Source organism: Felis catus, chromosome D2 (genome assembly GCF_018350175.1).
Source record: "Felis catus isolate Fca126 chromosome D2, F.catus_Fca126_mat1.0, whole genome shotgun sequence".
Classification (NCBI taxonomy): domain Eukaryota; kingdom Metazoa; phylum Chordata; class Mammalia; order Carnivora; family Felidae; genus Felis; species Felis catus.
This window is the reverse complement of record NC_058378.1, coordinates 69276946-69303023: the sequence shown is the minus strand read 5'-3', so window position 1 is coordinate 69303023 and position 26078 is coordinate 69276946. Positions and strand designations below refer to the sequence as shown.

The 26078-nt window shown below is 46.4% G+C and overlaps 1 long non-coding RNA gene across 1 annotated transcript; it reads right to left on the bottom strand.

The window, feature by feature from the left end:
* Window positions 1-1148: 1148 nt before the first annotated feature.
* On the bottom strand, window positions 1149-3044 carry LOC123380720. Its single transcript, XR_006586790.1, has 2 exons — window positions 2906-3044; window positions 1149-1407 (listed from the first exon to the last, which is right to left on the bottom strand). It is a non-coding gene; the product is annotated as an uncharacterized LOC123380720 (long non-coding RNA).
* Between the last annotated feature and the right edge of the window lie 23034 nt (window positions 3045-26078).

The following is a 26078-nucleotide window of genomic DNA, read 5'->3' as shown; positions in this document are numbered from 1 at the left end:
TCTTTCTGGGCCTGTGTGTCGAAAGGGGAAGACCGATCCTGGAGCTGGGGGTGGGGCCGGCACAGGAATTGGGAACCTGGCAGAAGGTAACCAGCTAATGGGTGTGACAACCTTCAAAAGGCCTCAGGACACATCTTGTCAGCCATTCTCCTGGGTCATCCCCTCACGGATGGTGTTGTTTACAGGAAATCCTCACACAGCACCAGGGGAGGGGGCATGGAGGGGGAACAGGAGGAGGTTAAGGGGCTGGGCTTGTTATTCTTACCAGCACCATTGGAGAAGAGGGTTTTATGTATCAATACCGTGTCAAGGAACTTTCTCTCCCAAGTTAGGTAGGTTCAGAGGAGATGGGGTAAGGAATATGGGCAAAGATGCTTACTTCAGAAGAGCTCCTCTGGCCTCTACCCAACATGCTCACAATATGATTGACAGGGCTCCACTAGCCTTGCCTCTAAATTTCTCTCTCTCTCTCTCTCTCTCTCTGTCTTTGTTGGAGTCTAAAATTTCTACCTGAGAGCTATTGCTTAACCTTAACTCCAGTTATTTATTTCAAAGGTTACTTACCCTTCAAAAGACGTTAGAGTCCATGGAGCAGGTGTTCTATTCAGCTGCCTGGGGTTTGAGGTGGGCACAGCACTGATGCAGGACTGCAGAGTCCTGGATTGGGTCTGGACTGCCGCCAGGGCATTTGAGTCCTTCCCTTGGGTTTTAGTTGCCTCATCTGTGCAATGGGAGAAGGGAAGCCAGTGAGCTTGGCCTAGCTTTCATTTCTCTCTGTGTGGAATTAATTCTAATCCCCTCCCTCTCGGGGCAACTAGGGGAAATCCATGTACCTTCCTCTTCTCTTGCTGTCCTCCAGCTTCCAACAGCTAAAGGTCAATGAGAGAATCACGTGCAGCCTCTTGAAAGGGAAAAATGTCACAGGAAGTCATCATGCTGCCCTAGTGGGTTGCGAATGTGACTTTTGGGGAAAGGGAGGTGGATGTTTGAGATACGAGCAGGGGGGCTTGGGGAGGTGACACAGAGCAAAGCTACAGTGGGCAGTGCAGAGTCCCTAAGCCCCAAATACTCATGTGTCCCCCCTCTCCTACTTGCAATTCAAAATATAAACAGTGTATGGCAAAAAAAAAAAAAAATCAAGAATCCAATGTAGTTCTGAATTTTTAATGCTCTTTTGGAAATCTAAAATAACAAATTCTTTAAAAACACTCTCTCTGAGGGTGGTGGAGGGAGTGGGGGATGCTTGTGCTTGGCCGAGGTCATTGTCACAGCCCTGGTCTGGTCAACAGTTGCTGAGGAGCCATCTTCCTTTCCTGGTCATCGTGGCCTTGTCTGACCCCGAGTAAGTCATGTCTCCCCCAGACGCAGGTATGTTGCTTGAAGAACAAGGGGTTTGGCAGGAAGGTTCTGAAAAGATACTTCACAGAGTCAACAGTTGATTACAAACAGGGTGGGTACTGTGGTTTGTTTTTAAAAGTTTATCTATCCAGGAGTCTGTGCTCTAACAAACAGTAAGCTGAAACAAACAAATAGAAAACACACAAAACACCGGAAGTGTTTTGCATGAAAAACAATCAGGTTCTCTAGAAGCCTAACCTATCCATCCTGTTCAGGTTTGGTAGACTGAGGGCAGGAAGTGTGGTAACAATAATACTTTGGGCATTTTGTTTTCTTTCCTGCAAACGGGGAGGATGTGTGAGAACATATGGAACATTCCATTCTGGTATCATCTGGTTCCCGTCCTAATATTATTAGAGGAATCTTGTAACAAAGCGCTGTTCCAAGGAGCTTTTTGTTGCTTTCCACTGCCTTCCAAAAAAGTTTTGTTTTCCTCTCCAAAGGCTGCGGTAGAGAGGAAGGGTCCCCAGGGAGACCTTGACAGGTGTGGTTTGTTCTCTCGTCTCTCCTCAGCCGACCCCTCTCCCCTCTTTCTCGGGGCCAAAATGGAGAAGGGTCTTCATTGGCTTCAAACAGAAAAGCTCTTTTCAGAGGTGGGTGGGAGGGCCGGGGAGGTTCTTGGTAAAACTGGCCATTTTCCAACCTCTGAAACGGCCTTTTCTGTTGGAAGAAAACATGAGAAACTGGAGGCAAGAAAAAGGGATTTTTATCAGATTTGTGAAAGCAGTAGAGAGGTGGGCGAGGTGGAGAAGTTGGGGCCATGAACCAGAGTGGTTTTACAACCTCCTATAATACTGCTGCTCCTACCTTTTCAGGAAGGTTCGGAGTGATTGAGAAAAACAAGGTGTTGGTAAGTTGGTTCAGCAACGGGTGTGTTGTTTCGTGTATGTTGAGAGTGATGTTTTATCATTTCTTTTTTTTTTTTAAGTCTACTTATTTATTTTGAGAGAGAGAGAGAGAGATCACAAAAGTGAGCAGAGGAGGGGCACAGAGAGAATCCCAGGGAGGCTCCACACTGTCAGCGAGGAGCTAGATGTGGGGCTCGAACTCACAAACAGTAAGGTCAGAACCTGAGCCGAAATTAAGAGTCTGACTCTTAACAGACTGAGCTACCCAGGCGCCCCTTTGCCTCATCATTTCTTATAGATCATACCATCCTATGACACTTTCTGGATAAACCCCTGGCTGGTGCCCTCCCTGGGATGGTAAATATCTTTATTTCTCTTACTAGTTAGAAATAAAACCAAATAAAAGCTCCTTTTTTTTTTTTTTTTTTTTTTTTTTTTGGAAATAGAGACTATGGCTGGGTTGTTCTGGAGACCTTTGAGAAGCCATAGGTTGTGATTGATGCCTCCTTGTCCCTAACCTCATATCCCCGGCCAGGGGCTCCTTGCCTCTCTGGGACCCTCTGCAAGGACTTCATCCTGGATCTTAGCCACAGGGGCCAGGTTTCCCTGTGTGGGTCCGTGACTGGCCAGCCTGGGCTCCGGGAGGGCAGAGAACTCACTTCCGTCCATGTCTGGTCTGCAGGGGAGGGGCCGACTATCAAATCCGGCCTGAAGTTTCCCAGAGATATCCTTTGCCAAGTCCCAGCTGGTACATGGTAAAATTCAGGTGAGGTTCCTGGTGTGATGTGAATATAATTCCATTCCTGGAATGTTGCCTGAATTCATTTCTACCTTCTAGAATAATAGAAGTCGCCATCCTTTGTCAAGACCTCAATGGGGGTAACTGCAAAACCGCTCATCTTTTAGTAGTGGAACTAAATTTTTCGTTGTGGAACATTGAAGCACTTAGCAGGTATCATCTGATTAATTTTTCAGGACAATCCAATGAAGTAGGACTCCCATCACCCTCTCAGATGAGGGCCCTAAGGCTGAGGAGTTTAGGCTGGGGGACAGTAGAGCTCGGATTATGTGCTCAGACTAACCTGGCTTCAAAACCTCTGCTTTCCCCACTGTTATATCTCTCCTAGGAATGGAATGGATTAAATGCGATGTGTAGTTGGAAGGGACCTTATAGACCAGTGGCCACAACAGTCTCCTTTTACTGAGAAAGAAACTGAGACCCAGTCAGATTTCAGAGTGGTTAAGAGGCTGCCTGGGTCTAAATTCTGGCTGTGTCTCTTACTAGCCCTGTGACTTGGGACAATCTACTTCTTTCTCTCTGCCTCTATTTCCTCATCTATAAAATGGGACTGATAATACCCACCTCATGGCATTGTTGTGAAACTTAATAATAAAGGGGCGCCTGGGTAGCTCAGTCTGAGCATTTAACACAATAAAAATGAGCTATTTTTGCTCCTATTGTTTATAATAGTGAAAAATTAGAAATAAATTAATAACACTGTTTAGTTAATCATATATACACAGATACGTATATTTAAATGTATACATAACTGTGCAATTGAAAAAATACATATATACGCATATATATACATATATATTGTCTGACTACACAGATGGTTCCCCAACTATGGCGATTTGACTTAACGATTTTTTGACTTTACAGTGGTGTAAAAGTAACACGCATTTATTACAAATGGTACTTCAGATTTTATAGCCATTCTGTCCTTCACTTTCAGCACGCTCTTCCATAAGCGACACGAGACATTTAACACTTTCCAAAAAAACAGACTTTGCGTGAGATCATTTTGCCCAACTGTAGGCTAATGTAAGCATTCTGAGCACATTTAGAATGGGTTGGGCTGAGCTGTGAGGCTCAGTAGGTCAGGCACGTTAAATACACTTCGACTTCTATTTTTAAGTCGCAATGGGTTTATCAAGATGCGACCCTAACGTAAGTGGAGGAAGGTCTGTATGTGTATTGAATATGTATGTTATATTCAATGAAATATAATGAAACTTATAGAAACCATAATTTTGCAGAATAATTACATGGGGGAAATGCTGATAATTTAATGTTTAGTGATAGAAAGGGCTACAAAACATTGCTTATAGGACAATTGCAAATACAAAGAACATGCATCTATGAAAAGCTATGCAAAAGTGCTAACAGTTATTCACTTATTATCTCGGGGAAGGCAGATTTTATGAAACGAATGTTTGTGTTCCCTCAAAATTCATATGTTGAAATCCTACCCCCCCCCCCCCCCCACTGATGGGGCCTTTGGGAGAAGATTGCATCATGAGGACAGAGCCCTCGTGAATGGGGTTGATGCCCAGAGAGCTCTCTCTCCTTCCATCGTTGATGACGCAGCAAAAAGATGACACCCGTGAACCAGGAGGCGGCCCATCACCTGACATCAAATCTGCTGACACCTTGACGTTGGGCTTCCCGGCCTCTGGAACCGTTAGAAATAAATTTCTGTCATTTACAACCAACCCAGGATCTGATATTCCGTTAGAGCAGCCCCACCTGACGAAGACAGGGATTATGTGTAACTTTTACTTCTGGTTGGCACTTGCCAGCACTCCCTCAATTTTATATGATAAAATGAATTGCTTTCAAAATGCGAGCAGTGCCCAGAAATGACAAGAATTTTGTCCTTCTTGATGCTCGGTTGACTTGTGAGCTTTCTTTTATGGGAACGTTTACAGTTTGCGGGTTTCCTTTCACACACAGGAAGAATGGCTGGTCCATTCCTGCCCTGCCTTTAACATCTATCATAGGAGCACTTGCCCCAGCCCAGGGCATGTCCGGGAGTGCCTTCCGTTCTTGGCGTAAGTTGGGAACATTCTCCCAGGACCATGCAGCCCTGCAGGCTGACAGCAGGGAGCTGTTGGTTCATGGGCTGTCCCTGGCTTGCTTGCCTTGGAAGGTAATTCTTTTCGAGGTGAACTTGAATTTTCTCCCCTAGTTTTACATTTTAATTTATTTGTTTGTTTTTGCTAAGCTGTGACAGTCTGAGGCAGGTCTGGAGCTGATGCAAATACACAACCACATGAGATTTTAGGGAGATCATCCTGTTCCAAGTTTCTGAAACTTCTCCCTCATAGTAAAGGATGGGACTAGATTGTGCCCCCTCTCCCCATCTTCAGAATTCATAAAAGCCTTGTGACACCATAATATTTCCGTTTGTTTTAATGAAAGCAAAAATAAGGTTTTATATTGCCGCTTGAAAAACTTAGCATGAAAAATAAAAATTAAAAAAAAAATTGGAAGAAGACTGGTGTCTTAGGAAGATGGGCTGGCTCACTCTGTGTCTGTGTCTTTAGCCCCTGCTTCATCCCATGAGGGTACCAGTCTCTGAATTTGAATTTTTTTTTAAATGTTTATTTATTCTTGAGACTGAGACAGAGCGTGAACAGGGGAGGGGCAGACAGAGAGGGAGACACAGAATCTGAAACAGGCTCCAGGCTCTGAGCTGTCAGTACAGAGCCCGACGCGGGACTAGAACCCACGAACTGTTAGATCATGACCTGAGCTGAAGTTGGACGCTTACCTGACTGAGCCACCCAGGCGCCCCTTGAAGGTTTTTTAATGCTTATTTATTTTTGAGAGCGTGCGCGGGGAAGGGGCAGAGAGAGGGAGACACAGAATCCAAAGCATGGTCCAGGCTCTGGGCTGTGGCCACAGAGTCAGACCCGGGGCTTGAACTCACAAACCATGAGATCATGACGTGAGCTGAAGTCAGATGCCCAACCAGCTGAGCCACCCAGGCGCCCCGCCAGTCCCTGAATCTGAGAAGCACCCAATTCCACCTAATTCTGCAGAGTATGGAAGGCCTGGACGCGCCACTCCCTACAGTTTTCCTTTTGCGGCTGCTAGAGGGGCGAATGAAGGCTGATATTTCCTGTCCTTCAGAGAAGCGACAGCAAACAGGTTTCTCTTGATAATATTAGCTGATACTTACGTTGCAAATCTTTGAGGCATTATTTTACTAACAAGGTTTCTGTGTTTTTTCTTCATCTTAATAAGAATTTCCTTCCAAGGTACCTGGTAGCTAAGCTAAAGGTAGGAGGTGAGGGGAACCAACATAGGTCTAATCTGATCCTCTCCTCCTGATGACTATGAACCTGGGGTCCAGGAGGGGAATCAGGACGAGACAGGCATTAAAATTATCATAAGCTGAGCACAGGGCTACAAAGCCCTTTCCACCTTGTTAATCCCCACAACCCTGTGAATAAGGGTTATCATCTCTATTTTTTCAGTTGGAGCAATAGGGGCTCAGAGAAGTCATTAAACTTCCCAAAGTCACACAGCCCGTTAGCAGAGTTAAGATTTGCTTTCCAATTGATGTGATGGTAAAGCAGGCGGTCTCTCCACCTCCGCTGTGGTCCTTGAGCTCAAAATGCTTATGATCTGCCCGAAGATATGTCAGAGGAGTTTGTAACATACACTCGTCAAAGCGCTCGTGTCTGGAAACAATGAACTTTTAGATTAAATTAGGAGGAATTGCTGTGGTTCGCCTGCTTATATGCTTTCTTGGGTGGAAATGAAAGGGAGGCTACAAGTGGGTGAGGAGTACAGGGGCATGGAAAGATGGGAGGGTGTGGTGTTATAAAGAATGTTCTGGAATATGCTGTTAATATATGCATAGTGTTTATGAATTATTGTCACATTTTACTTTTGAATACATTAACAAGTACTTTGGGGCACCTGGGTGGCTTGGTTGGTTAAGTGTCTGACTTCGGCCTAGGTCAAACTCACCGTTGGCCAGTTTGAGCCCCATGGTGGGTTCTGTGCTGACAGCTCAGAGCCTGGAGCCTGTTTCAGATTCTGTGGCTCCCTCTCTCTCTCTGCCCTTCCTCCACTCGCGCTCTGTCTCTCTCCCTCAAAAATAAATAAACATTAAAAAAAATTTTTTAAAGGGGAGCCTGGGTGGCTCAGTCGGTTGGGTGTCTGACTTGGGCTCAGGTCATGATCTCACAGTTTGTGGGTTCGAGCCCTGCATCGGGCTCTGTGCTGACAGCTCAGAGCCTGGAGCCTGCTTTGGATTCTGTGTCTCCCTCTCTCTCTTCCCCTCCCCCACTCGTGCTCTGTCTCTCTCTCTCAAAAATAAACATTAAAAAATTAAAAAAAAATTGTTTTAAAAGTACTCCTTGTTTCCCTATGGGACAATCATCTGTCATTTGGCTGTGGCAGAATACGTTTAAGAACAGTCACAAACCACCTTGCCTTCAGGGACTTGCGCAAGGCCACTCTGACTGATTAGTAACCACTTGAATCAGAATTCAGGTCTCCCGGTTTCCAGTCCAAAACTTGTGTCACGTTGCCACTTTTTAAGATTTGGCCTGTGAGTGTTGACTTAAGGGATCCTCTAACTGAGAAGAAGAATTTGACCACGTGGGAGGACTCCAAAGGCTTTCACTAAGACCAGTGAAATAGATCCATGCTTAAAAGTCTGCTTCCTGTTTACTTCTTTTCCTTAATTTGTTAATCCATATAGCAAATGGTTGTTGAGGAAGTGCTCGTTCCACACTCCTTGGAGGTGTGAGTGAGACTTAGGAAATAGGTCTTCACCCGCTCTGGGAATTTGATGAAAGGTATGGATCCTTGTGGCAGACAAATATTTACATACATTTTTGGGGTGTTATTGGGCCTACTCAAGTCTGTCCATTGAGGTCATGGGCTTCAAGTGAAGAGCTTTTGATCTAAGGGTTCAACCTTGAATCAGTTTCTGTTCCCAAGTCACTCATAACCTAGTTGCTTAGTACTTAACCTTGAACTTCACAGCCCAATCATTGAAGGATCGACAAGCATTTTCTGGTAATGAAGTAAAGTTTGCTTCTCTTTACCATTTTCATGGTACCTACAGGAAATTCATTTCTCCTCAAGCTTTAATAAGAAAGGTTTTATACCGAGGCACCTGGGTGGCTCAGTCAGTTAAGTGTCCAACTCTTTTTTTTTTTTTTCTCAATGTTTATTTTTTGAGAGAGAGACAGAGTGTGAGTGGGGCAGGAGTAGAGACAGAGGGAGACACAGAATCCAAAGCAGGCCCCAGGCTCTGAGCTGTCAATACAGAGCCCAGCGCAGGGCTCGAACCCACGAACTGTGAGATCATGACCTGAGCCGAAGTCAGGCCCTTAACTGACTGAGCCACCCAGGTGCCCCTGGTATCCGACTCTTGATTTTGGCTCAGGTCATGATCTCACGGTTCACAGGATCGAGCCCCACGCGATCAGCTTGGAGCGTGCTTGGGAACCTCTAGCTCTCGGCCCCTCCCCCATTTGTCTGTCTCTCTTTCTCAAAATAAATAAATAAACTTAAAAAAAAAAAAACCCACAAAGGCTTTATGCCAGATGCCACGGGGGACACAAAGACATATTCCACACAGGCTCTGCCTTCAAGGTGTCTTTTGTCCACTAGGAAGTACAGACAGTAATACCAGAATAGAGCAATTTCAAGGTCCAGTGAGTGGGACAGCTGATGATGATCACGGGCATTCGCAGCAGGCAGGGCACCTGGTGGGTTCAGGTGGTGCTCAGGTAAGAAGCTGGGGCCGAATTCCTGCCCTTGGTTCCTGTGAGGGAGACTGAGAGCAGGAGTCCAGGCAGGGTGAGTACTCGGAAAATGCTGGCTGTTCAATCTCACCCCAAGGGCCCACATCCAGTGTTTCTGGGAGCGGGGTGGCGGGGGTGGGAGGGGGGACCTGGCTGGGAACCCTGGGTCCACAGTTACTGCCTGGGTTTCCTCAGGCCAGTTTCTTAATTTCTCTGAGCCCCAAAGATGGTTGGAAAAATCAGTCCAGAAGGTGAGAGTCAGCAGGTTGGATAGAATTTCCTTAACCAGGAGCTATTGAGAAAAATCTTTCCGAGCCTTTTTGGGTGCTGGCTTGACTTCATTTGGTCCCCTGGAAGCAAAGCAGTACCAGTGGCCAGAGTATTGCTGGGTCGTAGGGTTGGACCAGAACAGTTACGGCTGAGGTGGGAGAGGCGGTCTCACCCCTGGTGTGTTTGGAAGGTATTAGCACAACAGAGCCAACGCAACTGTATGTCACAAGTATGTGTTGTGTGTGCTCGCTACACTCGAGATAAATAAAGCTCACTTCTGAAGCACTCTCCGCAAAGATGGAATGATAAGAAAAGTAAATAAATAACTGCCAATAAAAGGCAGCATAAGATAAGCACCAGGGAGGAGCAAATCACTAGGGGAAATCACTCTCACTCTGCTCTGGGAGAGTGAGTCTTTGCTAATCTGGCGCTCGAGATGGGTTTTCAGGAATGGGTAAGGCTTTTGAAGTCTTTTTATTGTTCTGATCATAAAAGCAGCATATGTTTATCGTAGAAGTGTTGTAAACACAGAGGGATAAAAATATAAGCACCAATAATCCCACACTCAGAGCTAATCACTATTAATATTTTGGTGTGTTTTCTTTTCCCTTCACCTGTAAATGCGCACACACGCAGTGTAAAATTTGGCTCAAGCTATCACAGATGTGCAAGGGTATATTACCTGCGCCCTGCTTCTGTGACGGTTACCACTACTTCAGTGGCCAAGAACCTGGATCAGGAATCCAAAATCCGGCCTCAAGGGGGCGTCAGCAGGGCCGCGTTCATTCTGGAGGCTCTTGCCTCTGCTCTTGTGCAGACTCTGGAGGCTGCCTGCATCGCTGCTCCCAGCCCTGCCTCACTCTGACCTCCGCTCCCATCCTCGCATCTCCCCGTCTGACTCTCCTATGGCCTATCACCCTTTTACCAACGTTATAGGATTACATCGGGCCGACCTGAATAATTCCCTCACCATATGATTAACTTCATCATATCTGCAGAGTTCCCTTTGCCATGTAAAGTATCATACTCACAAGTTCTGGAGATGAGGACACGGACAGCTTCGGAGGCCATTATTCTCTCTCCCGGGGGAATTATGGTGTGAGTGATCGATTTTATCAAGCATGTTGGTGCTTATGGGGAGGTGATACCACACAAATATGCAGAGGTGGGTGTGGTCTGATAAGAGAGCCTTTTTTTTTTTAATCTTGCTTTTTTTTCATGAGGTTTTTTTAAAATTTATTTTTTTTTAACATTTATTTATTATTGAGACACAGAGACAGAGAATGAGCAAGGGAGGAGCAGAGAGAGAGGCAGACACAGAATCCAAAGCAGGCTCCAGGCTCTGAGTTGTCAGCAGAGAGCCCAACGCGGGGCTTGAACTCACAAACCGCGAGATCATGACCCAAGGTGAAGTCAGACGCTTTACCGACGAGCCACCCAGGCGCCCCTAGGTTTTGTTTTGTTTTGTTTTAATTTAACTTGGGGGAGGAGGGCAGAGGCAGCGGGGGAGAGAATCTTTTTTTTTTTTTAAGTTTTTATTTATTTATTTTGAGAGAGAGAGAACAAGAGCGATGGAGAGGCAGATAAGAGAGGGAAGGAGAGAGAATCTCAAACAGGCTCTGCACTGTCAGCGCAGAACCCGACATGGGGTTCTAACTCATGAACTGTGAAATCGTAACCTGAACTGAAATCACGAGTGGGCCGCTTCATCGGTTAAGCCCCCCAAGCGCCATGAGAGAGAGAATCTTAAGCAGTCTCCAGGCTCAGCGCGAAGCGCAACACGAGGCTCGGTCCCACAACCCTGGGATTGTGACCTGAGCTGAAACCAAGAGTCAGACGCTCGACCGCCTGAGCCACGCAGGTGCCCCCGATCGGAGAGCCTTGAGTATTCTGCGGTAAAGAGTGATACACGGGTCATTAGAAGCTGAGGGCTCAGGTCTCTGCCTCACCTCTCATGGTGTGGCTTTGGGAAATCCTTCTAGTCTTCCTTTGGCTTCAGTTTGCTGCTCAATAAAGTTTTCATTTTGACCTTCATCGGTGGTTTCTGTGGGCGACCAGCCCTGGGGCCTGTGAAGTCCCTGCAAGTCAATGAATCTACGTGTAGCAAATCACGTGGCAGCTCCCAGTAGGTGGTATTTTTGAAGCACACGGGGTACTGATGAAGAAGACATGCCATTCATTTGAAAGTGTTACCGAACTAGGGATGCCTGGGGGCTCAGTCGGTTAGCTCCCACTCAGGTGATGATCTCATGGGTTCGAGCCCCGCGTCGGGCTCTGTGCTGACAGCTCAGAGCCTGGAGCCTGCTTTGGATTCTGTGTCTCCCTCTCTCTCTCTCCCTCTGCCCTTCCCATCTCATGCTCGCTCTCTCTCTCTCTCTCTCTCTCTCTCTCTCTCAAAAATAAATAAGCACTAAAAATTTTAAAAAAAAAGTGTTACTGAAGTCACAGTAGCTATTGGTCAGCCCACAGACTCTGGAAAGAGAAAACTACTCACATGGGGGGGAGTCCATCAATGTATCTTTAAATGGAGTTTAGAACCACTCGGGTGGACCACTCGGGTGGACAGATCCAGCACAAAAACTCTTACTGAATTGAGGAGGAATGGGGAGACTTGTTTTGCTGGATGGTTGGTTGGTTTGGGTTTTGTTTCAGGAGAGACATGGGTGGAACCCTGTGGTGGGAAGGCTGCCCTGGAGGTGGTGTGGGGTCTCAGACGTGGGGACTGCCCGGATCACTGCTCCCTCATTTCCCTTAGTCTTTGATGAAAACTCACCTCCTCTCTGCAGCCTTCCCTGGCCTCCCCAGTACCACCGCTGAGCCTCTCTCACCTACCACCCAGTCCGTGTGTCTCCTTCCCAGGCTTGGGCGTTCTCCCTAGTGCATATCTCACCCTGACATCTGATGTCCTTTCTCACCGACCGTCTCCCCTACCCCTGTGCTGACTGCATGTGGACAGACTTTGTCTGTTGACTTTGCTATTATAGTCCCAGCCCCCAGGGCACTTTATTTTTAAAAATTAGTTACATTTCTTATTCAAGTGTCATTAATATACAGTGTTATACTAGTTTCACGTGTACAACATGATGCAACAATTCTTTACATTTCTCAGTGCTCATTGTGATAAATGTTCCCTTAATCCCCTTTATTTCACACATCCCTCCACTCCCCTCCCCCCTGGTAAACATCAGTGTGGTCTCTGGATTTAAGAGCCTCTTTGTTTGTTTCTTTTTTTCCTTTGTTCAACTTGTTTTGTTTCTTAAATTCCACCTATGAGTAAAATCATATGGTATTTGTCTTTCTCTGCCCGACATTTTTCACTTAGCATAACATCCAGCACCCAGAACACTTTAGAAGGTGTTTCATAAGTAACTGTTGGATGAATGAATGAGTGAATGAATGAATGAAGATGTGAGGGATGAGGAGGGCCTGTATTGTCCAGCTCACCTTATTCACTGCCTTCCCGCCCCAATTCCTGGGGGTTTCCAATCTTGGGTGCTTCCAGTCTCTGAGACTCCTGCATCCCCTGCCCCTCCCTCCCTCCTCCCGCCCCCAGATCTCCAGATGTCTCTAACTTTTGCACAGCAGTTCAGCTCCTTTGAATTTGAATTTGCACGCCCCACGTGAAGAGGCCAGCCAAGAGGGGTTCAAGAGAGCTCAAGGGAAGGCAAACTTTAAAAATCTTTTTTTTCCTGTTCTGCAAAAAGTGCTTATCAGAGGCCTCAACAGAAGTGCACATAGGGAACCCGTGCACAGTGCCGATGGTGGCATCTACACACAGTAGGTGCTCAGGTGAGAACTGAGATTCAGAGGTGCCGCCTCTAGGCCTCGCCCTGAGGTTTGCCTATAAGGGGGAAGGGGCTTGACCAGAGGTGCTGACACAGTGTTCAGAGGGTGCTTCCCTATGCTAAGGTGGGCAGTGACCTAACTTAGGATTTGTTCAGAGCCTGAGCAGCGAGGGGTCTAACACATTGGGACAGTCTGGTTCTAACTCTCTTCATTGCCAACCTGCTGTGTGGCCTTGAATCACATTCCCAACCTCTCTGAGTCTTTGGATTGTCTTCTGCAAAGAAGCGACACCAGCAAATTAGAGTAGGAAGTGGTTTTCAAAGGTTGGGCTACTGCTCAGTGCCATTCGAGAGAGGCCCTGGATGGAAAAGCCTTTGTGTACCATTTGTCTGAGACCTAATGCAGAAGTGACAAACAGCTGCGTGTCTGGGGGTATCGAGTTCTCAGGGAAGATGTAGATGTCTTTTGACAAAGCTTTGGGCGCCGATCGCTTCCTGGGGGTACTTTAGGTCAGGATGCACACAGCTCAGTTGACCTTGTCAATTCTCATCTCTCCCTGGTCGGTGAAGGGGAGGGGTGGGGGGGGGGGTCTGGGAACTCCCATGAAGAAGCTGCACTCTATCCTTGGCTCCCTTCCCTGCCCCCCAGCAGATCACCAGTTTCAAGCAATTTCATGTCCTAAATTGTCTCCAAGCCACCCACCTGTCTGCATTCCCCTGGGTACCACCCTAGTGCCGTCCCCCGGGTTCCTGTAACAGCCTCCCTAGCCTTGTCTCCCCTGGTTTGCGGAGCAGCTAGCATGATGCATAGAGCTGGACAAGTATCACACTCCTCCTTGGTTGATGCCTCTCAAAGCCTCTGCGCTGCTTCCCCTAAACCCGAGCTCCCCCCGTGGCTCCCACTGCCCTCTGTGATAATCTTGTCTGACCTTTATAACTCTGGCCACATGGAGCCACTTGCCCCATACTGTCCACCTCCAGCCCTTTGCACCTGCTGTTCTTGTGGCTCGACCCACCATCTTGGCCAGCTTCTCTTAGGTAACTCCTACTTGATCTTTGGGCCTCTCTTTTTGGGAGGCATTTTCCCCTGTCGATTTCCCTGACCCACACTCTCTGGCTCGGGCTGAGATTTCTCTTCCTTGCTAAGTCTGATTCTCTGGAGGCATCTGCCTGGAATGCTAGTTTGAGAAGGTTTTTGAGACCAAGGTTTGTGGGACAGAAAGTGGTTCGAGGTGTTTGCTGCGGGAGGAGTGAGCGTGTGCCGTGAAAGCTGGGCCGTGCTGGTGCCATCCTTCCCCCCACCTAGGTCTGGCTCACTCCTCCCCAGTGAAAGCCTCTGCTTCTGCTCACAGTGATCTTTCCTTCTCCAAATGCCTTTGTGTAGAATCAGCACCACGCAACTTAGCCCTGATTTCTTCCGCAATGGTGTTAGTTGTTGTTTCTGGTTCTAGGCCTAGACTGGAAGCTCCTAGAAAAGAAGAAGCTTTGGGGCGCCTGGGTGGCGCAGTCGGTTAAGCGTCCGACTTCAGCCAGGTCACAATCTCGCGGTCCGTGAGTTCGAGCCCCGCGTCGGGCTCTGGGCTGATGGCTCAGAGCCTGGAGCCTGTTTCCGATTCTGTGTCTCCCTCTCGCTCTGCCCCTCCCCCGTTCATGCTCTGTCTCTCTCTGTCCCAAAAATAAATAAACGTTGAAAAAAAAAATTAAAAAAAAAAAAAAGAAGTTTTTCATCAAATCGTCTATGTTCTCATCCAGCAGGACTGGAACATAGTTGCGGATGGCTGGATGGCTGCTTGCAACCCTTCACTCTGGCGGGTCACACCCTGATGATGGCCACTTGTCCCCCTCCCTATAGCCCCTGAGAGCCCACACTTCTACAGCTTCCCTCCTCTGCAGGTGCCTGCCTCTACCGTGCTGGAGCTGCTCACGGCTCCCTCCTTCCTGTCACTCAAGTCTCCTCCTACGTTCGATTCAAACCTCATCTCCCAAAAGAGCCTTTCCTCACTACCCACCCTGCTCCTCTCTTCTCTAGAACCTTCCTCTGCTTCATATTCTTTAGAACCTGTGCTCACTTTGTGAAAGTATTTATTGTGTGTTTCCTTTTTTCTTATTTTTTGTCTACCCCACCCCATGTGCCCCCAGTATAATAAACATACCCCTAAAGGCCATGTTTAATATGTCTGGTTCTCACTATATCCTCAAGCCAGGCACTCTTGCTGAATGGATGGATAGATGGATGCGTGAGTGAGTGAGTGAGTGAATGAATGAATGAATGAATCCCTAAAGAAGGGACTGTCTTTTTTTTTTTTTAATTTTTTTTCAACGTTTTTATTTATTTTGGGACAGAGAGAGACAGAGCATGAACGGGGGAGGGGCAGAGCGAGAGGGAGACACAGAATCGGAAACAGGCTCCAGGCTCCGAGCCATCAGCCCAGAGCCCGACACGGGGCTCGAACTCACGGACCGCGAGATCGTGACCTGGCTGAAGTCGGACGCTTAACCGACTGCGCCACCCAGGCGCCCCTGGACTGTCTGTCTTTGAGGGTGGTCTGGTAGGAGAAACCTTTCACCAGATTATTAATTTCCCAGTTCTTTGGGAGTATGGCCTCCTGCTCTGCAAACTCAGGAGACTTACAGATGCTCTTGCTTTCTGGGAGAAAGCTGAGTGTTTAGTAGAAAGAAAAAAAACACACACACACAAGGGAAAGAAAATGGCTGCTGGGTTGCACAGAGACTGGGCCACCTGAGAGTCAAAGGAGCCATCGGCCATCTTTCTGCTCCTCAGCTTTTGCAGCCTCCTGGGAAGAAAAGAGGCCATGAAAGGGCCCTTCCCGTGGCCATATTGGCTAGAAAACAATGAGCCACATTTCCCAGCTGACTCACCAGGAAGGAACAAATAGCCCTCTGTGGGTCTCTGAGCCTTGGACTTGAGAATCCCCTGAAGAATGTTAAGGGGGTTTAATGTTTCTTAGCAGAAAGTGCTTTAGGAGAAAGGAAATAGGGACCCAGGGAGGCATTTTCCTGTATCCTTTTTGGTCTTAACAAATAAGGCCTGTTCCTCAGGAGAATGTTTTGTTCTCTCTCTCTCTCTCTTTTTCTTTCTTTTTTTTTGCTCCAATTTTCATCCTCAAAGCCTATTGTTCAGGGTACACTCAAGACTGGAGTGTTGCTGGGTTTTCCGAATATTCCTTACTGGGACCCATTCAGAAAATACCAAAAGGAAAAAGGAAAAAAATGAAAACAATCTATAGTTCCAGCACTCAGAGGCAACTCTCTAGCTGTTTGTTTCTCTCATATATATTGGGTTCTCTTGTATGTATTTATGAAAAGCGGGAACATGTCATACACTTCTTTTTCACTTGACAATATATCACAAGCAATCATGAATGTTCTTTAAGAAAAAAATATTTCTTGATTACAAGATAATATACTTTTGTTAGAGAAAACTAACAAATAAAATTAAGTTTAAAAAAATAGCACAGGAGGGGCGCCTGGGTGGCTCAGTCGGTTGAGCGTCCGACTTCGCTCAGGTCACGATCTCATGGTCCGTGAGTTCGAGCCCCGCATCAGGCTCTGTGCCGACAGCTCAGAGCCTGGAGCCCGCTTCGGATTCTGTGTCTCCCTCTCTCTCTGGCCCTCCCCCCATTCATGCTCCGTCTCTCTCTGTCTCAAAAATAAATAAATGTTAAAAAAAAAAATTAAAAAAAAAATAGCACAGGAAATAAATTGTTAAAAAATTGAATTTCATCATTCTTGGAGGTAATCACTATAAAATATGTATCTAATTATTCTTTGAAAACTTATTCTTAAAAACACAATTAAATTTAAAAACCTATTCTTAAAAAGGTAAAAATAGGGCATGTTGTATAGTCAGTGAGTCCAGGGAAATAGTCTCTTATAATATGGCTATTTAAAATCAAGTACAGGACTGCCTGGGTGGTTCAGTTGGTTAAGCATCCAGCTTCAGCTCAGGTCATGATCTCACGGTTCCTTTATGAGTTTGAGCCCCGCATCGGGCTCCGTGCTGACAGCTCAGAGCCTGGAGACTGCTTCAGATTTTGGGTCTCCCTCTCTCTGCTCCTCCCCTGCTTGTACTCTGTCTCTGTCTCTGTCTCAAAAATAAATAAACATTAAAAAAAAATTTTTAATGAAGTACAGTTCATACTGTAGGCTCAATGAAATCTATTTAAATCGCCTTCTCCCTTGCCTTTCTCTACTGTAGAGCCTGGAAAGTAAAAAATGCCCAGGTTCCCTTGCAGCTAGGGACGGCCATATGATTTGTTCTGGTCAATGAGATGAAGGCAGATACCTGAGGAAGGCTTCTCTTCCCAAATAAATTTAAAAAGAGAAGACTTTTGCCATTTATATTTCCCTCTTTTTTTCTTCATGGAATGTGAATATGATACCTGGGGTGCAGCAGCCATTTTGAGTACATGAGGACACAGTCCACAAAAGACAGTATGGCAGGAAATAGTAGAAGCTATTGATGATTTTCATGAACTTCTCCAGCTCTGAGCTGTCTACCTTTGGAATTCTTATTGAGGAAAAACATGCCCCAGGCTGGTTTAAATCACCATTTGTGAGTTTCCTGTCACTTGCAGCTGAATGCCCTTCCAACTGATTGGAGACGCATATAAAATCCAGTATTATTCCTGTCTGTTGTTTATCTTTTTATGCTCCATGTAAAATTACCAACTCTCACATCAGAACTTGGTCAGGCCGTATTGATAATAATCCAGCCAAGTACTTATTTCAGATGGTCATTTCAGTGTGAGTTCCTAATGCCTGGCTACTCAATTATTTTTATGTAGCTTTCTAATTTTTCCATTCCTAAACCCTCTTCAGTGACCGCCTTGCATCCCCAAGTCAAAGGCTGAGCTTTATGTTTCTGTGTGTCACAGTGTTTTGTGAGTGGTAGATACTCAACAAATATTAGTGGTTTAATGGTCCGATTTGAACTCTCTGGTTTCTTGATTACAGAATACGTAAAGATTTCTGAGACTATTGATTTAGACATCTTTACGGGACCCAGAAACACAAAATGATGTTTGTTTTTTAAGATGTTAAGCAGAATAATCAAGATGATACTGTCATACTATTGCTTATGGAATATTTTCAGCTGCCCATCTTCCATCATTTAGTAATTATTATTATCAGCAACTTAGCCCAGTGATAAGATTATCCTTTTGAAAAAGAGGTTGTTTTCGAAAGACCTGGAAATGATTAGTGAGGAGGCTAAGGTTCTGCTCATATCATCTCATGATTGCAAACGGAATGTGGTTAATTAGTTGCACTGTGCTCAGTGTACCCAGACCCTTGTAATTGCGGGGTAGGTTTTCTTGCCTGTCTCAACAGGTGGTGGGTCAGCAGGAGCCTCATGACCAGGCAGACAGAGAGAAGAGAGCAGTACGGTTGCCAAATGAGCTTTTGAAACAAATTGACCCAGACTGTTTGTGGTTCCAAAAGGCACCAGGTACTCATCATGCAGTTCTCAGTATGTGATTGGTCAGTGGCTAGGGTGGGGGCAGGAACCTTGATCTCTGCTTCTGCATTTGCACCAGCAGGATGAGAACCTTAATGAGGGTCTTCGGCTCGCATCTTCCTTTACCTTCATTTACCTGTCTCAACCCATCTTCTTGAGCCCAGGGGGCCAGCACAATGAGGAAAATGTCACTTGGGAGGACAGTCTTGTTAGTCTCTTCCCAATGGGAGGCTGGAGGGCCAGAGGCCAAGGCCTCTTGGTGACTGCAGGAGCCTATTGGGCTCCGGCTGCACAGCCAGTCAAGTGAGTCACCTGCACAAGAGAAGAACCCGAACAGCCAGTGGCTGAGCTCCAGGATTGAGTGGTGCCAGAGCAGGAGGTGAAGCATGAAGGAGAGCGCTTGGAAAGAGGAGAATGGAGAAACCACTGAGCTCTTTTATTCTCCTTCATTCCCCAAATTAATTTTCCTCGAGAATTAAAAGTTCTGGGGCACTTGGGTGGCTCAGTTGGTTAAGCGTCCGACTTCAGCTCAGGTTATGATCTCATGATTTACGAGTTCAAGCCCCGTGTGGGGTTCTGTGCTGACCGTGTGGAGCCTACTTGGGATTCTCTCCCTCTCTCTCCACCCCTCCCCCACTTGTGCGCATGAACTCTCGCTCTCTAAGTAAATAATAAACTTAAAAAAAAAGAATTAAAAGTTCAGGTTTAATGGGCCCTCCCTTATACAAAGATCACATTTATGGAAGCACCATTAAGTAATTTCTTTTTTTTTTTTTCATTTTTTTAAATTGATGTTTTTATTTATTTTTTTGAAAGAGAGAGAGAGAGAGAGAGAGAGAGAGAGAGAGAGAGAGATTGAACATGAGCGGGGGAGGAGCAGAGAGAGAGGGAGACACAGAATCCAAAGCAGGCTCCAGGCTCTGAGCTGTCATCACAGAGCCCGATGTGGGGCTCGAACTCACAAACCATGAGATCATGACCCGAGCCAAAGTCGGACGCTCAACGGACTGAGCCACCCAGGCGCCCCTAAGTCATTTCTTATAAGGAGGTATTAGAAGAAGGTCCACAGAAATAAAGGAGGAAGACGTGCAGGTTAGCAAGGATCATAGATGTTTGCATATAAAGAGATTTGGAGGTTGTTTGGGCCACCATTTGCCTTTACTGATGTGGAAATGCCAAGACAAGAAGGTGGTGTGCCCAAAGTCACATGGGTTCCGGATGCAACCTGGCTTCTTTTCACCAGGCCTGGTGATCTTTCCCTCCATCCTTTCTGAGCCTCCTTTTATATTTCCAATGGGAAACAGCTGTCCACAGCCCTTCAACCTCCGGGCTCTGACTCCTGTGCTCTGCACATCTCTTCTCTGTTCCTCTCCCATCATTTCCTTATTGAGGTCCCTCTTCCAGGGTCAGACCACCTGGCTGCAGAAAAGCACATATCACAAGACTGGGAATGTGCCGGCGCTCAGGCAGTGTCAGCCCTCCCCCTTCTCCAGCATCCTCTTGCTCTTTTGGGGAGAAAAAGCTATCAGAAGCAACTGGAAACCCAAACTGGATGCTTTGTATGTACTAAACTATATTGTGACCTGTTTGAAGGCAGGGGCTTTCCTTTAGTCTCTCCTGCAAATCCAGGGCCTGCTATATGATCTGGTACATTGTAGGTGCTCAATACGAATCTGTCGAAAACAAATGAACGATTGTCCACATGAAAAATGGTGCGATCCTCAGAGTACTCAGCGGAGGTTTCCAGAAGGGGTGGAGCCTCAGCGAGCCTCCAAAAACATGACCACTTGTGATTTCTTTTGTTATATATTAAACGTATTGAACAGAGCATTCCTTGGGCCAGACATTCTTCTCGGTGGGGAGGGAGGGGCCATTATTTACATAGAGGTCAGAGAAGGCTTCATTTAGGAAAAGAGAAGTGTGTCCTGTTCTATGAGAGATCACAGTGCCCGGGCATCCTACCCAGAATCCTCCCACCCTCAAGCCATTGCTCCCCAGAACGTTCTTTTTCCTTCACTTCCCCACATAGACGTCCCAGTAGTGAAATTAGGCTGGCTGGTGGCAGAGCTGGGAGGGTGAAATTATGGTGTGGAAAGGTATGGCAGTGACCCCTGGGCCAGGTGGCTGAGTGTCCTGAAGCTTTGAACCTCAGGCCCCGACTTGCCCTCCAGAAGCCAGTGTCCCCCAGGTGGGTTATTATAGCTTATCCAACGCTGGGCTCTCCTCTGAGATTATAAAGTTGTAGACAGATTTGTGCCTGTGCGTATCAGGAACCTGGAAAGTGCTGTCCTGTGGAGATGTAGAGCATTCTGTGTTCTAGACTGGAAGCTCAGATCTGTTCAAGGAGGGAACACATCCACCTGTTCTGGGAGGGATCCCTGGGGCACTTCTCTGTCCGGCAGTTGTGAGGTTGGCATCCACACGGGATCCCCAGAGGGGCCCTAATCAGGTAAAGTCGTCGTAAGGACTGTGCTCCAAACTGAGATGTTAAGCATTCTGCTTAATGACACAGAGCAGAATTTGTATTCTGTGCAATGATTATGCTATTGATAGTCTGGGACTATCATTTGGATATAAATAAGGAGGTGATCCTGAAGACTGGGAAACTTGGGGTGACCATGGGGCATGTGCCTTTCCTGTGGAGAAGGTCCGGGGCTATCATCAGACTCTAAAAGGGCAGTTGCTCTCAATGGTGGAGTTCACCTATGTAATGTGTATGAGGGAACTTGGCTTCTTAGGCGTGGGGAGGTAAACTGTCAGTCCTGTAAAGACAAAGTCACTCTCCTGTGTGTCTCTACTCTCAGCACTCACTACAACACCAGACGTGTGGGTGTCCCACACAGTAAGAAATTCAGTGATACCAGCCTGGTGTCCTACAGTTAAACTCGATTCTGACATTATCTGGAATTGGTGTCAGATCCTGTAGTTTATGGGCTCTGTCCCACAAGACTACCTTCCTTCTACTTGAGATGCCAATCTTAAATCCAAGTTACACCTGTATTTCTATAAATGAGAGGTTCTCACGACCCACTCCTCTGGTTCAACTAGTTTTCTAGAGTGGCTCACAGAACTCAGGAAAACAGTCTACTTATTGACTTGTTATAAAAGATACAACTCGAGAACAGCCAGGTGGAAGAGGTGGGGAGGGCAAGGTGTGTGGGAAGGGGCAAGGAGCTTCCACGCCCTCTCTGAGTGTGCCACTGTACCGGAACCCTCGGTGAGCTCACCAGTCTGGAAGCACTCCCAACCCAGTCCTTCTGGGTTTCCATGCAAGCTTCATTGCATAAGCGTGAGTGATTAATGGCCAATGGGCCATTGGTGATTGAACTCAAATCTCCAGCCCTTCCTCTCTCTCTGCCAGGTCGGGAGGTGGAGCTAAAGTTCCAACCAACTAATGGAGGTTCCCCCTGGCCACCAGCCCCCCATCCTTGGGGGCTTTCCAAGAATCACCTCATTTTAACATGAACTGCAGTGTGGTTGAAAGGGGCTTGTTAGGAAAACTAAAAGGCAACTTTATCCTTCACCGCCTTTTCCCTTCAGAAATTTCAAGGGTTTTAGGAACTCTGTGCCAGGAATTGGAACGAAGACCAAAACATACATTTCTTATTAAAAAGAAACTCATAATATCACGAATCCTGAATAGTTGCGTATTTTACGAAAGGCTTTGATCTTTCTGATCAACGAGTCGAGCAGAGAGAAGAAATGTCAAGGTTGCCTTCCCAGAACGCCATGACAAAACCACTTCAAGGAGACACCAGCCAGAGGAGCACCTGGAGGTGCCCATGTGGACGCTGCTTTGAACAGACACTTGCTTGGAGGGAATCTAAGACAGCTTGCAACTGTGTTCCAGCACCTGTGTGGTCTTGCTGGGGCAAGATGCAGACCCGTCTCTTGGCTCCAGCCCAGGGCCAGGGAGCCCAGCACGTTTCTGCCAGTGGGAAAACAGCAAACATTTATCTGTACAAACTAAAATGGTGAATCCCTACTTTCCATGAGGTAGGAATTGGGCAATAGAAATTTCCAACCCAATTGTTCCTGCTGCAGAAGATCATGATCATTTTGTATGCAATGATTTAATTTATTATTATTTGCACTTTGTTTTAAATGGCTAATTTTTAGCCCCATATCAGTGCATTTTGCATTGAAGAAGTGCGTCACACATTTTAAAATACTTTTTTATAAATCTATTTATTTGAGAGAGAGAGAGAGAGGCAGAGGGAGAGAGGATCCCAAGCATGCTCTGCACTGTCAGCCCAGAGCCTGACACAAAGCTCCAGCTCACAAACCATTAGATCATGACCTGAGCCGAAATCAAGAGTCAGAAGCTTAACTAGCTGAGCCACCCAGGCGCCCCTAAAATACTTTTATGTTTATTGTTTTTGAATCACTGGCCTCAGTTTTCTCATTTAGGACTTGTGGGGACTAAACAAGATCAGGGGAAAATGAAGGACATCACTGTACCTGCCAATTGAGGTTCAGGTTCTGAGGTCACTTGCAAGCTTTGCAAGAAGATGCTTCCTGATTGGTCAGCTCTGCCATGAATGTAGGAGGAAGGTTGTTGGTGCCCTGAACCTCACAATGTTTATTGCCTTTTCCAGCCATAAGATTCTGTGATGAGGGCAAGGGTCGGCAAGGTTACAGCCCTTGGACCCACTGCAGTCTACTACACGTTTTTATTTAAATAAAGTTTTGTTGAGGGGCACCTGGGTGGCTCAGTCAGTTGGGCCGTCTGACTTTGGGTCAGGTCATGATCCTGCGGTTTGTGGGTTCAAGCCCCACGACAGGCTCTGTGCTGACTGCTCAGCGGAGTCCGGAGCCTGCTTCAGATTCTGTGACTCCCTCTCTCTCTGCGTCTCTCTGGCTCATGCTCTGTCTCTCTCTCTCACAAAAATAAATAAAACCATTAAAAAAATAAATAAAGTTTTGTTGAAACACAGTCACATGGCTTTTACATATTCTCTATGGCAGCTTTTGTTGACATGACAGTTGAGTAGCTGTGACAGGCATCGTAAGACCCACAAAGCCTAAATATTTTCTATTTAGTTCTTTACAGAACAAGTTTGCTAATTTTGCTTTACGGCACTTAAGACATGTTTTTCAAATATATACATCCCAGAAGGTCAGAGTTAGCAATGACTGAGACAGACAATTGAGTTGATTACAGGCGAAATTTATTTAATACTTCATGAAGCAGGCAGTCTCTGGACCAAGGGTCCAGAGAACTGCACAGTGGATGGAAGTCAGGAAGCTTTTCTACGATAAAGAATAAGGTATAGGGAAGAGACAAATATAAAATGAAGAAGGAAAGAGAAAGGAAGTGTAGAGCCCAGAGTTAACTTTACATCTGAGGATTAGCCGATTGGATATACTGTGTTTTCGGTGGAGCAGAACAATTACAGGGAGATGAAAGTTATCAAAGATTTGACACGTTGATATGGCGTCCTGGGCAGGAACATCTCCATCTGGGGCCTAGAAATGTACTTCAACTTAAGGAAGATCTTATTAGCCTTCTTAAGCAAATGAGGCACCCCAAAAGAAAGGCCCGTGCTTAAGGTCACAAAGCCATCTACAGTTATATAGATCTCCAGGGGCCCTGATTCATTCCACTGCAACTCATGGCTTCTGCATAGAAGAGAACATCTTAGTTCAGAGCAGAATTTATTCAGTTGGTTCTATGGTAAGAATTTCACACCATGTGTTCAAATGAGGTCAATGGATTATTATTTTTTCATGTGCAAGAAAGGGACATGGCTATTGCTGGGGTTTAGGCACTTTGATTGTTCAACAGTTTGGGTTTTCCAAGAAGCAGGTGCCGAAATGAGTAGGTGTGCAAGAGCTTTATTGGGGGAAATGCTTTCGGAGGATGGAGAGGGAGGAAGCAGAAGTAGGTGGGCCTTGGACCGTGATGCAGGTCTGAGCTGGGAAGGGAGAGAAAGAAGGAAGGAGGAGCCACAGAGGACAGCGGTGCAGCTCTGAAAACGTCACTGCTGGGCTGATGGAGTGATGTTGCATGGGCAGAAAAGGATTGGCTCTGGCCCTCTATCGTGCCCAGCCATTGACCAGCAGCAGCCTGGGGAAATGCGGTCTTGGCTGAAATATATCATGGATGCAAAGAGGCAGTATCTGGAGGATGTTCATCAACTAGGCTCCTGCAGTAGGTTCTCCAGGAGGGGAAGCTGCTCAGTACACCTCTACAGTGCCACGGCATGCATTGTTTGCCTGCACACCCTTGCCAGGTTCTATGGCAGGCCTGGAAGCTACAGGAATCCGAGGAACATCTTTGCCATCACCAGGGAGCTCAGGATCTAGCCGGGAAGACCAATCCGCACACCCGGACAGGGAATGTGCATTAAATAACGACGAAGCTGGTAGTGAAAGGAGAGTGACGGAGCAGTCTGAGATCGTGAGGAACCAAGTGTAGTGGTGGTTCAAAGAGGCATCCTTGGGGGGAAGCTTGGGATAGTCTCATTAGGCATTAGGATAGGCATGTATGCTGGGTGTTCTGTGTCAACACAGCCTTGCCCACACCCACGTGTTGCCTCCACCCATTCAGCATTCACTGAGTACCGAGCAGGGACTAGGCTCTGTGCCAGGTACTGTGATTATGTGGGTCCCTGGCCATAAACCAGCTTTTGATATTGAGGGGCCTTGTAGACACCGATGAGTCATTAAAAAAAAACAAAAACAAATCTACAGAAAGGCGTGTGGGTTTGTGTGGGACTCCTAATGACTAGAAACCTGCTGCTATTCACAGCAAGACGGAAACAATGGGCGCTTCTTGGTTTCCATCCCTCGGGTTCCCTGGGTGATGCCTGGAGATCTGTATGCTTCTTAAGTACCTGGAGCCTTCTGATAAAGGGGTCCTCTGTGACCACACATTAGTGACTCTTGACTCTTGAGTAGGGAAGCAAGAGAGAGAAACCCACAAGCCCCTTGGAGGATCAGCTCTTATAGTCTATTTAGAACCTTTGGCCACTGTGAAAGAGAGTTAGTACGTACATGTATGTGAATGGGTATTTTGTCTACATTATGGAGCAAAAAACTACCCGTGCATAGATTGACTTTATCTTGAAGATCTGTGGGGATTTTTTGGCCTGAACAGTTGCCGAATTTTTTTAAATTTTGGAAATTCCACATTAAAATCTCTATTTCCAGCCTCTCTTGAAAATAAAGAAATCTGGCAGCATGGCCTACATTTCCCCATGTAATATTTGGCTGAAGGTGGTAGACGTCCTTAGATGGGGTGTGTACCCTGCATTTGACCTCAGCCCCCACTACTCCCTATTAATTACAGCTAACCTATTTCTTGTTTACATTACCTGCCTGGTGCTAAGATGCTTTTGGGTTTGTGATATATACTGGACAGTCTCCCCAACTCCATTGGCAAGTGTGTGTGTGTGTGTGTGTGTGTGTGTGTGTGTTCTGCCCTTGTGCGGTGCAGATAGATCGAGCCCGAATCAAACAGGGTTTTTGTTTGGCTACGACACAGACATCAATGGTAGGCATCAATGGGTAGCTTATTAATGGAAGTTTGTACAGATCTTCTCAGAGATGAAACACCCATCCCGGAACTAGGTACTCAGAAGATGCCTGAAGTAGGAAAAGCTACCTGGTCACAGGAGCCAGTTTCTCTACTCAAGGGCCGACGTAAATAGGAAGACAGCCATCAACCACCTATGTAAGGACAGACTTTTACATAGCCTTGAGGAAATTAAAACTAAATCTACTTGTGCCCTTCTC